The sequence below is a fragment of the Leopardus geoffroyi genome, chromosome A2, assembly GCF_018350155.1.
Source record: "Leopardus geoffroyi isolate Oge1 chromosome A2, O.geoffroyi_Oge1_pat1.0, whole genome shotgun sequence".
Taxonomy (NCBI): domain Eukaryota; kingdom Metazoa; phylum Chordata; class Mammalia; order Carnivora; family Felidae; genus Leopardus; species Leopardus geoffroyi.
This window is the reverse complement of record NC_059331.1, coordinates 35,568,064-35,580,702: the sequence shown is the minus strand read 5'-3', so window position 1 is coordinate 35,580,702 and position 12,639 is coordinate 35,568,064. Positions and strand designations below refer to the sequence as shown.

At 40.5% G+C, this 12,639-nt stretch overlaps 1 protein-coding gene and 1 long non-coding RNA gene across 5 annotated transcripts in view; one reads left to right on the top strand and one right to left on the bottom strand.

Annotated features, from left to right (window-relative positions):
* Window positions 1-12,639, bottom strand: part of TAFA1 (TAFA chemokine like family member 1) — a 513,047-nt gene that overhangs the window by 226,907 nt on the left and 273,501 nt on the right. The window lies entirely within an intron of this gene.
* Window positions 2,298-12,639, top strand: part of LOC123605842 — a 28,617-nt gene continuing 18,275 nt past the window's right edge. For both annotated transcript variants that reach the window (XR_006715929.1, XR_006715928.1), the window contains exons 1-2: window positions 2,298-3,182; window positions 3,450-3,534. This is a non-coding gene — a long non-coding RNA (uncharacterized LOC123605842). The remainder of the gene's footprint in view (window positions 3,183-3,449; window positions 3,535-12,639) is intronic.

Below are 12,639 nucleotides of genomic sequence, written 5' to 3'. Positions count from 1 at the left end.
GGAAATCTATACATGTGATAAAATTCCACTTAAAAAAAAAAGCAGGGCATGAGATCTAAATAAGATCTATGGTTAATAGTATTACACCAATGTCAGGCTCCTGGTTTTACCAATTGTGCTATGGCCCCGTAAGAGGCTATCACTGGGGAAAGTTGGGCAAGGGGTAATGAGAATTCTCTGTCCTGTTTTTGGAACTATGTGAGTCTAAAAGTCCTTCAAAACACAGTTAAAAAGCAAGTTACCGAGCTAGCTGGGCATTTCAAAGAATCAGCATTATGGAAAAGAGAAATAAAATAAAACTTCTGAATAAACTTCCAAATGAAACTTCTAATGAAAGAGAGAAGGAAAAAAGATAAGTAACACTTAGAAGAAAAATGAGGGGGGCGGATCTAACCACTAATCCGATAGTGAATTCGGGGACAGGAAAGAGAATTGGAAGGACTCGTGGCAGGATACAACTCTTCCCAGTAAAAGCAATTTCTGTGTCCTCAACCTCCTGCACATCTCCTTCTCTGGCCCACTTCTCTCTGTATCACCATTTCCATCCCCTGTGTCTCTCTGCCCCATTATCTCTTCTACAGTCTTCTTTCTGCCAATCTCCCTTTCGTGTGTGTGTTTTCCTCCCCTCCTCTGTCTTTTTGTCGCTCTTTCTATCCATTCCACTCTTCAGCTCCCAGATTTTCCATCACTGCTACAATCCCGTTCAATTTCTCCTTTTCTGTCCCTTCCTGCCCTTTCCATTGTATTCCATTCCCTTGACTTGCGCTCCTCCAACATCTGCTCAGCAGATGACATACGTACTATTTGGCCATTGGTATTTATAGCCCCATCCAGTCCCATTTCTGCATGGCCTCTCACTTCAAGTAGCCCAAACTGACTAATTAGATATGTTGGACCCGTGTTTCAAATTCCTGCGAGAAGTATCTAAGTGCCTCTGCCAGAACTGGTGTCCACCTCCGGCCGCGGCCAAGACAGTTGTACTATTGGCTTGTGCTTTGTTTATCGTGGACTGTGGGCACCGGCTCTCCAGGGCAGTCTACAGCAAGAGCAGATACCTCAGTCTACATAACGGATGGAAACAGACTAACAGATAAGGACAGGGAAAGCAATCTCCAGGTCCGATGAACTAATTTAGTCTGAGAGGAAACATCTTTGTCTTGCTTCTGAAGTGCTCAGAAAGTATAAATAATACCGACTGCAAGAAAGTAGTTGAACGATAGTAAGTTCTTACAGAATGGGAAACAAGATAAAAACGGCACGATCTGAAAATGCTAGACTTACTGAGCTTGTTGTAAGAACTGCTTGAGTTCGGTTTCAAAGTAAAAGCAAACACCAACTTAAAGAGAATCAGCATTTTTTGAGGAAAGCAAAAGAACGGAAATGAATGCAGAGAAATATTCTTGATATGGATGACCACAGAAACTTCAAATACTGAAATATCACAAAGCCCACTGACATCAGGGGAGGAAAATTATGGGGCACATGGGTAGCTAGGTTGGTTAAGAATCTGACTCTTGACTTTGGCTCAGGTCATGATCTTATGGTTCAAGAATCTGAGCCCCTCATTAGGCTCCATTCTGACAGTGCAGAGCCTGCTTGGGAATTCTCCCTCTCTTCCCCCCACTCTCTCTGGCCCTCTTCCACTCACACTCGTGTGCGCCCCCCCCAAAATAAATAAACTTTAAAAAAAAAAAGAGGAAAATTTTGCTTTAAACCTTCCCCATTAGCTGATTTCCAAAAATTACTGGTAATATCATCTATTCTGCCAAGATTGACATCAATAAATAAAGGGGTGATGCACAAAACTGAATTTCTGAATTTCCAGCCTTTGTTGACCATCAGATTGACTAGGAGAAGGTTTAAAAGATAAAGGTGGCTGTGCCCACCCTAGGTCTATGCAATCAGAATCACCAGGAATTGGGGAAGGAAGTCTTATCACCTAATTTGCTGTAAATTTCACCAGCGGCTCAAGATGCAGATCCCGAATTGAGAGTAGCCGTTCTCAGGACCCAAGGAGAAGGTTCCACGGTAATTCTTGGCTTGCTTCAAAAACTGAAGATGGGCTAGTGACAGTCTAAGTTGTCCCAACAATCGAAGTGATTACCTTATTACAATGGGTATTAGAAACAAGATCCGAGGAGCACCTGGGTGGCTCAGTCGCTTAAGCGTCTGCCTTTGGCTCGGGTCACGATCTCAGGGTTCACGGGTTTGAGCCGCACGTCAGGCTCTGTGCTGACAGCTCAGAACCTGGATCCTGTTTCCGATTCTGTGTCTCCCTCTCTCTCTTGCCCCTCCCCTGCTCACACTCCCTTTCTCTCTCTAAAATAAATAAACATTAAAAATTGTTTTTAATAAAACAAAAAGACAAAGATGAGATTAGGTGTAAAGGCTTAGACTCAAGATCAACATTTGTGATAGAGCCAACCGAGCCCAGCAAGGTCTGCCCCCCTTTGTGTCATCCCGTGTTACACTCCTGCTTCTTCTCTAAGCTCCAGCTACATGGGCTTCCGTGGTCTTCTTTGAATGTGCCATGCTATCTTCTACCTCAGGACTTTGGCACATGCTGTTCCATCTACCTGGGGGGTCCGCCCTCCTTTTACCTACTACGGTCAAGTGAGCACTCTGTCATACTTTGGGTCTCAGTTCAACCATAGAGGCCTTCCTGACTTCTCCAATTAGGTTACTTCCTTCCTAAAGCCTCCAGTTTCACTGTTGCCGCCACCTTTCTCTGCTTCTCGCTATGGTTAAATTTTTCCATGTGGTTATTGGATGAACAGGCCTCCCCTGTGATAACAAGCTTCCTGAGGGCAGCACCTGTGTCTGTTCACCATTATCCTGAGCACCTAACACACTGTGTACACACAGTAAGTGCTATAAACTGGATGTTTATATCCCCTTGAGGTTTACATGTTGAGGCCTAAATCCCCATTGTGATGGAATCGGAGGTGGGGCCCTTGGGAGGCGATCAGGTCATGAGGGTAGACCCCTTGCAAATAGGATTTGTGCCCTTATCTGAATAGACATGAGAGAGAAGACTGCTGTCTCACTACAGGAGAACACAATGAGAATACCGCCGTCTGCAAACCGGGAAGAGCACCTCCCCCAGGAGCTCCCCAGGCTTGCACCCTGACCTCAGACTTCCAGCCGCCACAACTGTGAGAAGTAAAGTTTTGTTATTTAAGGTACCCCGCCTGTGGTATTCGGTTACAGCAGCCTGAATGAAGACAGGAAGCATTCAGTAATTATTAATATAATCAGTGTTAGTATATTAATATACAGGCACACAGGTGGGTCACTCGTATGTTAAATTAGGAAGTGCTTCCATCTGGACAAGTGTGTTTAACAGAGACCTAAGAGCAAATTGACTAAAATCTAATGCAGGACGTATTGTTCAGTAGATGTCTTTCTGAGCCCTTACGCATCACTCGTTACCTTGTGTTCTCTTCAAGGGTAATCTGAATACATAAAACGGGTTCTAACTTTCTGTGGCTGAATAGCACGAAAACATCTAGACGAATTTCCATCAGATCCAAGGTAATGTTGGGGATTATGTGGTCTGTATAGAGGTTTCAAGGTACATGTGACAGAAATTCATTTAGGGGGCTTTGGGGAACAATTCAACCAAGCAGGCAATAATCCCCTAGAGAGGCTAACACTGAAATTCAAGAGGATATACCCATAAAGAGACATACACACGTTTTAAAATGCTTGAGACAGGAACAACACACATGGATGCCAAATACATAATCAAGGAAAAGGTTAGGAGGGCCAGTGATCCCGACTGCCAGGGCTGATTTTGTGGTGGGGCTGCAGCTCACACGGGCCCCTTTATGGAGTTGGGTTTCATGATATAAAATAACTCTGATTTATTGATTTCTCCATATTGATTCCCATGCACATTAATAAGGTTCATTCGCCAAAGATAATTAATTTGATATCTTCCAAATGTAGACGCAGAGGCTTCTGCTTTATATCAGATGATATTTTTCATGTCCTGATTTTTATTACAGAAATAATGTATGTTCTTTGTTTAAAACTGAAATAATACAGAGGACTTTGAAATAAAACAGAAAAGCCCCTCTTTGAATCTCTACCTATGGGGTAAATAGGTTTAACAATGTGATGTGTATTTTTCCAAACACACACACACACACCCCACTGTGACCATGCTACCACTTAAACTCTTCCTCAGAAACTTCTGAAGTATTCCTTTATATTTAAAAACTATATCTTGAGAACTAAAAATCAAGATGAAAGCATTGATTTTGCTAACAGGAAGCAGAAAAAAGAACTGCTTTAAAAAGGTAACAATCCACAGAATCCTACCTTTAGGATTTATAATCAACATTAGCAATAGTGACGATGATTTGTTTCAGTCTCCACAAATGTAGAATCTGATTTGAAATCCCTATAAAATTAACTCCCTCCCTGTCATTAAATTTAAAATACCTTATGTTTACATTTCATTTTACAGTCCATTATCTTACTCAACTCTCACAACAAATAAATTTAACAACTTCGGGGGGGGGGGCTCTGTAAAAGAAAAAAAAAGTGAGGCTCAGAGAAGTTAAGCAAGTTGTACAAAGACACACAGTGAGTAAGTGGGAGACAGGATTCAAATCTAGAGCTTCTGACTCTAGTTATTTTTTTTCTTAATTCATTTATTTATTTTGAGAGAGAGAGAGAGAGAAAGAGAGAGAGAGAGAATGTGGAGGTGTGAGCAGGGGAGGGGCATTGAGAGAGGGAGAGAGAAAATCCCAAACAGGCCCCATGCTATCAGCACAGAGTCCGGCGTGAGGCTTGATCTCATGGGAGATCATGACCTGAGCCGAAATCAAGAGTCAGACACTTTTTTTTAAATTTTTTTTTTTTTAATGTTTAAATATATTTGAGACAGAGGGAGACAGAGCGCGAGTCAGGGAGGGGCAGAGAGAGAGGGAGACACAGAATCTGAAGCAGGCTCCAGGCTTTGAGCTGTCAGCACAGAGCCCGATGTGGGGCTCAAACCCACGAACCGTGAGATCATGACCTGAGCCGAAGTCAGACGCTAAACCGACTGAGCCACCCAGGTGCCCCAAGAGTCAGACACTTAACCGAATGAGCCACCCAGGTGCCCCTGGAGCTTCTCACTGTAAATTCACATTCTTCCCTGTAAACCCATGCTCTAATATGGCAGTCACGAGCCACCCGTGGCTATTATGTACTGCAAAAGTGGCTATGTCACTCAGGGAAAGGAGTTTTCATTTTATTTATTTTTATTTTTTACAGTTCATTTATTTATTTGGATAGATAGAGAGAGATCAGGGGAGGCGCAGACAGAGAGACAGAAAGAGAAAATTCCACACTGCCAGTGCAGAGCCCAATGTGGGGCTCGAACTCACAAACTATGAGATAATGACCTGAGCTGAAATCAAGAATTTGGACGCTTAACCCACTGAGACACCCAGGAGCCCCAAATTATTTCTATAAAATTTTTTGAGTTTATTTATTGAGAGAGAGAGAGAGGTGCGGGGGCAGAGAGAGAACAAGAGAGAATCCCAAGCAGGCTCCCCACTGTCAGCAAGGAGCCCGATGAGGGGCTCAGACTCACAAACCCTTGAGATTATGACCTGAGCCAAAATCAAGACTTGGAGCCTTAACCAACTGAGCCACCCAGGTGCTGCTAATTTTATTTAATTTAAAAATAAAAATAATATAAAATATTTTTTCTCTAAACACAACCTAATTATTTTGGCATTTTACTTTTATCACTGAAAATTTAGCATCAGAAGACAGATGCATTGTAAGTGTAACAGACACACTGGATTTCAAGACTTGGTATAAAAATAAGAATGCAAGACATCTCATTAACAAATTTGTATATTAAGTATGTGCTGAAATGATACTTTGGATATATTGGATGAAATGAGATATAATTTCACTTTAACTTTTTAAAATGCATCCACATGAAAATTTAAAGTCAAGCATGTGGCTTGCATTTGACTGATGTTGTTCTGCATTACACTGTCCTATCTATCAATTCCACAAGCATTGGGAGAACATTGTGTATAGTATTAAAACGTGAATTTTTGTTGTTGTTTATTGCATACTTTGACCATCACAGATAGTGTCAAGTATTCCCTAAAATAAGGGAAGAACTAAGCAAGAATAAAATAAGTTTCTCTGAATGGATTGGTAATGTTTCTCTGAATGCATTTCACTACAAATGAACAACAACAAACAAAATCCTAAATCTTATTCGATAGTGTTGCAGAGAGATTCCCTGCTTTGATCAAGTTCTGCTTCTTTGTGTTTTTTTGACAAGGTTTGCTTTCTCCCTGCCCTCCTTTATAAAAGGGCTGGAGGGAGCATTCCCCAGCAGGCCTCAAAATGAAATGAAAAGGGCCTTTCTCACCCCAGTTCTCAACCTGGAAATTGATCTTCAGTTTCCCTCATTGGTCTCTCGTGACTAGCTTCTTTGCCCTGCCTTCCATTTCCACTGAAAAGCTTTAGATACTAAGTAATTACAAACGTTTTATGAAGAGAACAATAGTTAACATTGATTAAACCCATGTGCCAGGCAACAAGCTGTGCCCCGTTATATCCAACATCTCATTTAATCCTTTACGGACGTCCAAAGACATAGATGCTTACCTGAACCATGGGACTAGGAGTGGCCAGCTTGCCCATGATTAAATATCAAAGACAAGGTCAAGGTTTGAGCTCTTACCCATCGATCCTGAGTATATACTGTGAACCATGACATTCTAGTCAAGATCAAGGAAACTAAAGAGGTTGCTAAGAGGGATTCTTAATCTAGGGATACGTATATGAAGAGTATATGACATTTGACATAATGTATATAGAAAGAAACTACAAATGTGCCCAGGTTTATTGTGGCTGGGAGAGAAAATGGTAACAGAAAAGTATAAGCCATGAATGGAGGTTAAAACCATGTTTATAAAAATACAGCAATAATGTTCTAAAGATTTTGAAAGGTAAATTTCTCTGAAATTTTTCTAAAATCATTGTTAGAAGCCTTATAGAGTTCCAAGCCAAGGGAATTGTTCAGCTTAAAAAAAATGTTTATTATTTATTTTTGAGAGAGAGAGAGACAAAGAGAGAGAGAGACACAGAACCTGAAACAGGCTCCAGGCTCCGAGCTGCCAGCACAGAGCCCGATGCGGGATGCAAACTCACAGACCGTGAGATCATGACCTGAGCCAAAGTCAGATGCTCAACCTAGATGCCTGCCACCCAGGCACCCTGCGATTGTGCAACTTTTTAAAGGATCCCGAAAAGATTGCTTTCCCTCAAATGTAAAGTCCTATCTTGGGAACTTGCTTTTTCTCTCACATCTTAATGGATCTCCCTCCAAGCAGGCTGACTACCTTGAGTTGGCTCAGAGCAAATGATGAGTCTGTGCCATACTCGTCTCCTTGTGTGCCAAAGGAGCCAAACTGTCCAGTTAGTCTACGTATTCTAATCCCACCCAGAGGAAGAGCCACCTTTCCCAAAACACTTCCCACAAATGTCCACATTCTCCTTGTTCACTCCCCTTAAGAATGGTTCTGCTGCCCCCTATTTTACCTGGGGTTATATTCTCTTCTGGTTTGAAGTGCCCTGGTTCATGCAGCCAGCTCCTATATATTTAAGGAAAAATATTATCACTTGCCACTCTCTTATCTCCCACTAGACAATTACCAGCTTTTTAAGGGCAGGGAGTGCATTTTAACTGTTATTCCTTGTAGAGCAGCGGACCCAGGATTCTCTAAACAAACATGGTTATTTGGAAGGAAGCATTCAATCCAGTGGGATTTGTGGGTTTAGGGACATCAACATCACTTTGGGTTATAACACTACGAAAATTCTTTAAACGTGATCCAGATTCTTTCTGTAGGGAATGGACGTATTGTGTTATTAACATGTCCTACCTTACGTGTGGATCCTCCTCTAGCTTCCATTCCTTCTTTTAGGAAAGGACTTATTTCATAAGAGTCTTTCAAAAGTAGTGCTTACAGTGGTTAAGAGTATGGGTTCTGCAGGCAAAGAGATTTAGGTCAAAATCTATCTCTATCGCTTACTCGCTCTTTGGTCTTACAGTCTCTAGGCTTAATTTTGTTTTTCTTGTACCACGGGATCCACAATACTGCCCACCTCATAGGGCTGTTATGGAGATTAACTGAGAGCATGCTTGTAGAAGGCTTAGCATAGCACTGGACAGGTAAAGTATACTCTGTGTATGGATGCTAGAACAGTGTTCTCAAAGGTATCTTCCAGCTCTAGTAACTATTCATAATTACGTGGCCAATTGTATTGACGATGGGATAGTATCTTATGGTCTATAACTCTGGTTCTAAATATCTGTTAGTCTACTAATGTCATAAGGGAAATTTCAATGTGATTTAATGTTATTTCAATTGAACAAATACATGTTGAGCTCATACTCCTGTCGAACCGAAAAGTCTTTACAACTGAGACGGATAGAGCTAACGTTCCTTGAACATTTTATATGGGCCAGATTCTGCTCTAATCCTTTTATATGCATCCTTTCTGTTTGATGTTCACGATGATCCTAAAATCATTATTCTTCCCATTCTACAGGTCAGAAAAGCAAAGCTTAGCTGGGTGAAAAATAACACATAATCGAAATTGAAATTCAATTGAAAGTGAGTTATATCTTCAGGAAAAAATGTTTTTTTTTTTTAAATGGCTCATTCCATTTTGGGTTACAGTTTTAGATTTATCTATGCTTGACATCCGTGTGCTTGATCACGAGTAATTTCTTTTTATAATTATTTCTCATATGCAGATCAAAGGTTACAAATTAATAGTTAAACATACTGGGGAGCGTACATTCTTTTAAGAGCAGCAATATAGATATCAATTAAATAGCAAATTAGATATACCTTTTGACTTATGTGCAAAGAAGAAAATTGCTACAGTATTAAAGTGTTTTTAACTACTGGATAGTCAGGTAATTAGGAAGCTGTCAAAGCTTGTTATGTTATCTTGTAGCAGTTGGTGTTAAGAATATTTCTTGCTACTTGTGTCTGAATGGGATGTGGTTAATATGCAGCTTTAGTCAACAAAGGTTCAAAGGGGACGATTTAATTATGACTCCGTAACTTCTTAATTTTCAATTATTATGACACAAGGGAACTGCCCTTCACAAAGGGCAGTTAAAAGACATTTTGCCACTTGCATAAGATTGCAGAAATAGACAAATTTGATCAAGCATAATGTTTACTGTTCGCTTATTTTTGAGTGTTGCAATAAGTCTCCAGGGTGTGTGCGTTTGTGTTAACACGATAGCACAGGCTGATGAATAACTTTTCCTGAAGATTATTTCACAGAATACTAATGCTAGTTTCAAGGCAAGTTAACAGGTCTTCCTAAAAAGCACTTTTGTAGAAAAAAATTTGAGAAATATCGGGTTAAATAAAGCAAAAGTAGCATTGTTTTCTTACAGAATTTCCCTGAGACTTCAGTGATGTATATAATAAACCATCAAGGGAGTTAGTATAAAAAGTATCCAAAGTTACTGGACCAGAAGATCTTACTTTGTTTTTCTATAATGCTTTGTAATAGGTTCAATGGAATGTTCTGTGCATTATATTGCTGTAATGGAGAAAAGTCCTAAACATAGGGTCAAAACACCTAGGTGCTCTATGTCATGTGCAAGTCTAGTGGATCACTCATTCATTCTTCATTCATTTCCACTTAGATGAATCACCTCAAACTGAACCTGAATAAAACATGATTTTTTTAGTTTGCCCTACAAATCTTTTTTTTTTTATTTTTGCCTGCATAATCATAATCGGTAATACCGTCATTCACCCAGCAGCTCAAGAACCAAGGAGGCATCCTTAATTTCTTTTCTCTCCTCCCCATCTATAAAATTTGAAGGCTTACCTCCTGAAACATTTCTCAAATCCAACCATTCCTTTCTATGATCACTGTTACTCCCCCAAATCTAAGCCATAACCATTTCTTGTCCAAACTGCTGAAGCAGAATATTCTGAATGTTCTCCTACTTCGTCTCTTGTCCATCTTCCATATGGCAGCCAAAAAAGGTCTTTATCAAATAAAAACTAGCCATGCCAAGCCTCTTCTAGGAATATTCTAGTGGTTTCCCATCGTTCTCACATCAACACCCAAAATAAGTTTTGGGGTCAATGTAGATCTGACTCCAAAGGGCAAGCAGTAAATCTTCTAGGAAGTAAAAGTGAAGACTATCTTCATGTAAAGAGATTTTTACAATCGGATACAAAAAACACAGGCCATAGCAGAAAATTCTGTAAATTAGACCACAATAAAATTAAGAACTTCTATTCATGAAAAGATATGAATAAAAGAGTGAAAATTCAGCCTACACAGTGGGCTTTTATTAGCACATTGAGTACACAGAGAATCCATGTCTAATCCTTACAAAGAAAACAACAGCTATAAGTCATACAAGAAGTGGAAACAACCCAACAGAATATGGGCTAGACACACGAATAAGGCACCTTTAAAATATACTATTTCTTGGCCACAGCTGTGGTCATATAGTTTGTGTTAATTCACTGAGCTATATAGGTTTACAGTATGTGGTTTCCACTTCAATAAATGTTACAAAAATTTGCATACCCAAATACTTTAAGACATGAGCTAACTTCCTTGGGGACTCAAGAAACTTGGCCTAGTTGGAATACTTCCTTACCTCTACAATGGTCTTTACAAGACAAGTCATTTTTTTCTTTGAAAAGATAGACATATTTCATTTTTTTTTTCCCTACAGGGTAGTACCAGCAGAGCATTTTTGAATAAGAATTGCATGCTTATATAAAGCCCTAGCTCTCCATATCATACAACAGTCATTAATAAGTCATTGTGTCTGCCCATACACTAGCATTTAATATAGACGGGGGGGCTCGCTGTTGCGTTTTGCATAAGATGAATAAACAAAGAATCAAAGAACAAGCGGGTATTAATATTTTAAGTACGATATTTAATTTGAAAACCAGGATGGGGAGACATTAGCATTGATAGCAGATAGGGAAAAGTGCTTGGATGAGAAATGATTAAGAGACATCATGAAAAATAGTGGTTAGGGAAGACTACAAACACAAAGAATTCTCGTCTCGTAATCTTGCATGGGCCAATCCTCCAGTAGGCTGAGCCAAGGAAATGGAAGCTTCCCATAGCTGATCTGCATTTTATTTGCCTCATTTCTGCCTTCACCACCTCCTTTAGATTCAACACAAACATGAGCCCAAGGATAGCTCCATGTTAGCAGAGCTGCTTAAAAAAATAAATGTTCTTTTTGTGCCTGTGGCAATGTCAGGCATCACACGGGGGCCTAGAGCCACGTTCTGTTTTACACTGTGACAGGTGAGCAGCCACAAATGTGGGAGAATTATTACCTCGAGGAGCATATTTTTCTCTATCTGCTAATTCTGAATTAGAAACAGCCATGAACTCTCAACCCTGCAAGGAGAGGGTAGATCATCCATGACCAGAGAGAAAAGTAATGGAAAATGAGAGCAAAAGCTTTCAGAAACCAAGGACAGGGCATCACTAAAAGGAGTCTACATGGTCTCTTGCAATGTCCTCAGAAAGTTGACATTTAAAAAAATCAATCAAAGGACACTAATCATTTGGGGGCTTTCAGAAAAACAGCCCCCTGCCCCAAAAAACCTACTACCAAACAAACACCTTACAGACGTAAGAAGTGTGTACATGTTGAGAGGTCTAAAAATGTCCTTTATCTATGGAAAGATGCATGTATAATTAGATTTCACAAATGGGCCTTACTTCAGGGCATCGTGGAGGGAGGGATAATAAAGAATCCTAATTGGAAGTGTATATAATGTGTAACACAGGCTAGGAAACATCCACTGTTAAAATCATTTCCTCAGATATATTTTTCATACACTTAAAATGCACACAGGAACCTCAGGAGTGATCTTTAAAGCCTTTAGCAGGGGGCACAATGGAAAGGTGAGGTCCTCCAGTCTGCAAAGGATCTCACAGGGTGCCCAGCAGCCGGGTGTCCTGGGATAGACTTCGAGGGAAAGAGAACAGTGCTTAATGCTCCCTGTCCCGTGAAGGCAAAGAAAAAATCTTGTTGCCCCTCACTGTGATTTTCACGCACCATAACTTTAACTCCAAATGGAACTCATCTGTTCGCTCATGGAGCAGAGAGGGGAGACCAGTGCGGGGGGAGGGCAGAACAGCTGCCATTAAAACAAAGCGGCTCGATCAGGTTTCCATAGTTTGCAGGTGATGAATGAAGGGCAAAGGGAAGCCTGTTCCCCATGTAATAGGGCAATAATAGGAGCCTCATTTGGGCTGCGATACTCCACTTTGGCTGGTGTCAGCTTTTCTATGACACACGCAGTTTTTCACGAAGGTGATAATTCAAGGATTAAGGAAAAATAAAAGGGAACTAAATTAACCGTGGGCTGAGACTTGGCAAATAGGGTCTCCACCTGGGCGTGCAGAGCCCAAGGAAATATGAAAGCGGGTCACTTTTAATTCTGGGCCAGAGAAATGGCTATTTTCTGGCATTTTTCTTTGCAGTGTGGTTGATTGCAGGGCCCTGTGACCGTGGAGTTTCCCTGCTTGAAATGCAGGGAGCCTCTATTCCGATTGCAGAGCGTAAAGGATGGCACT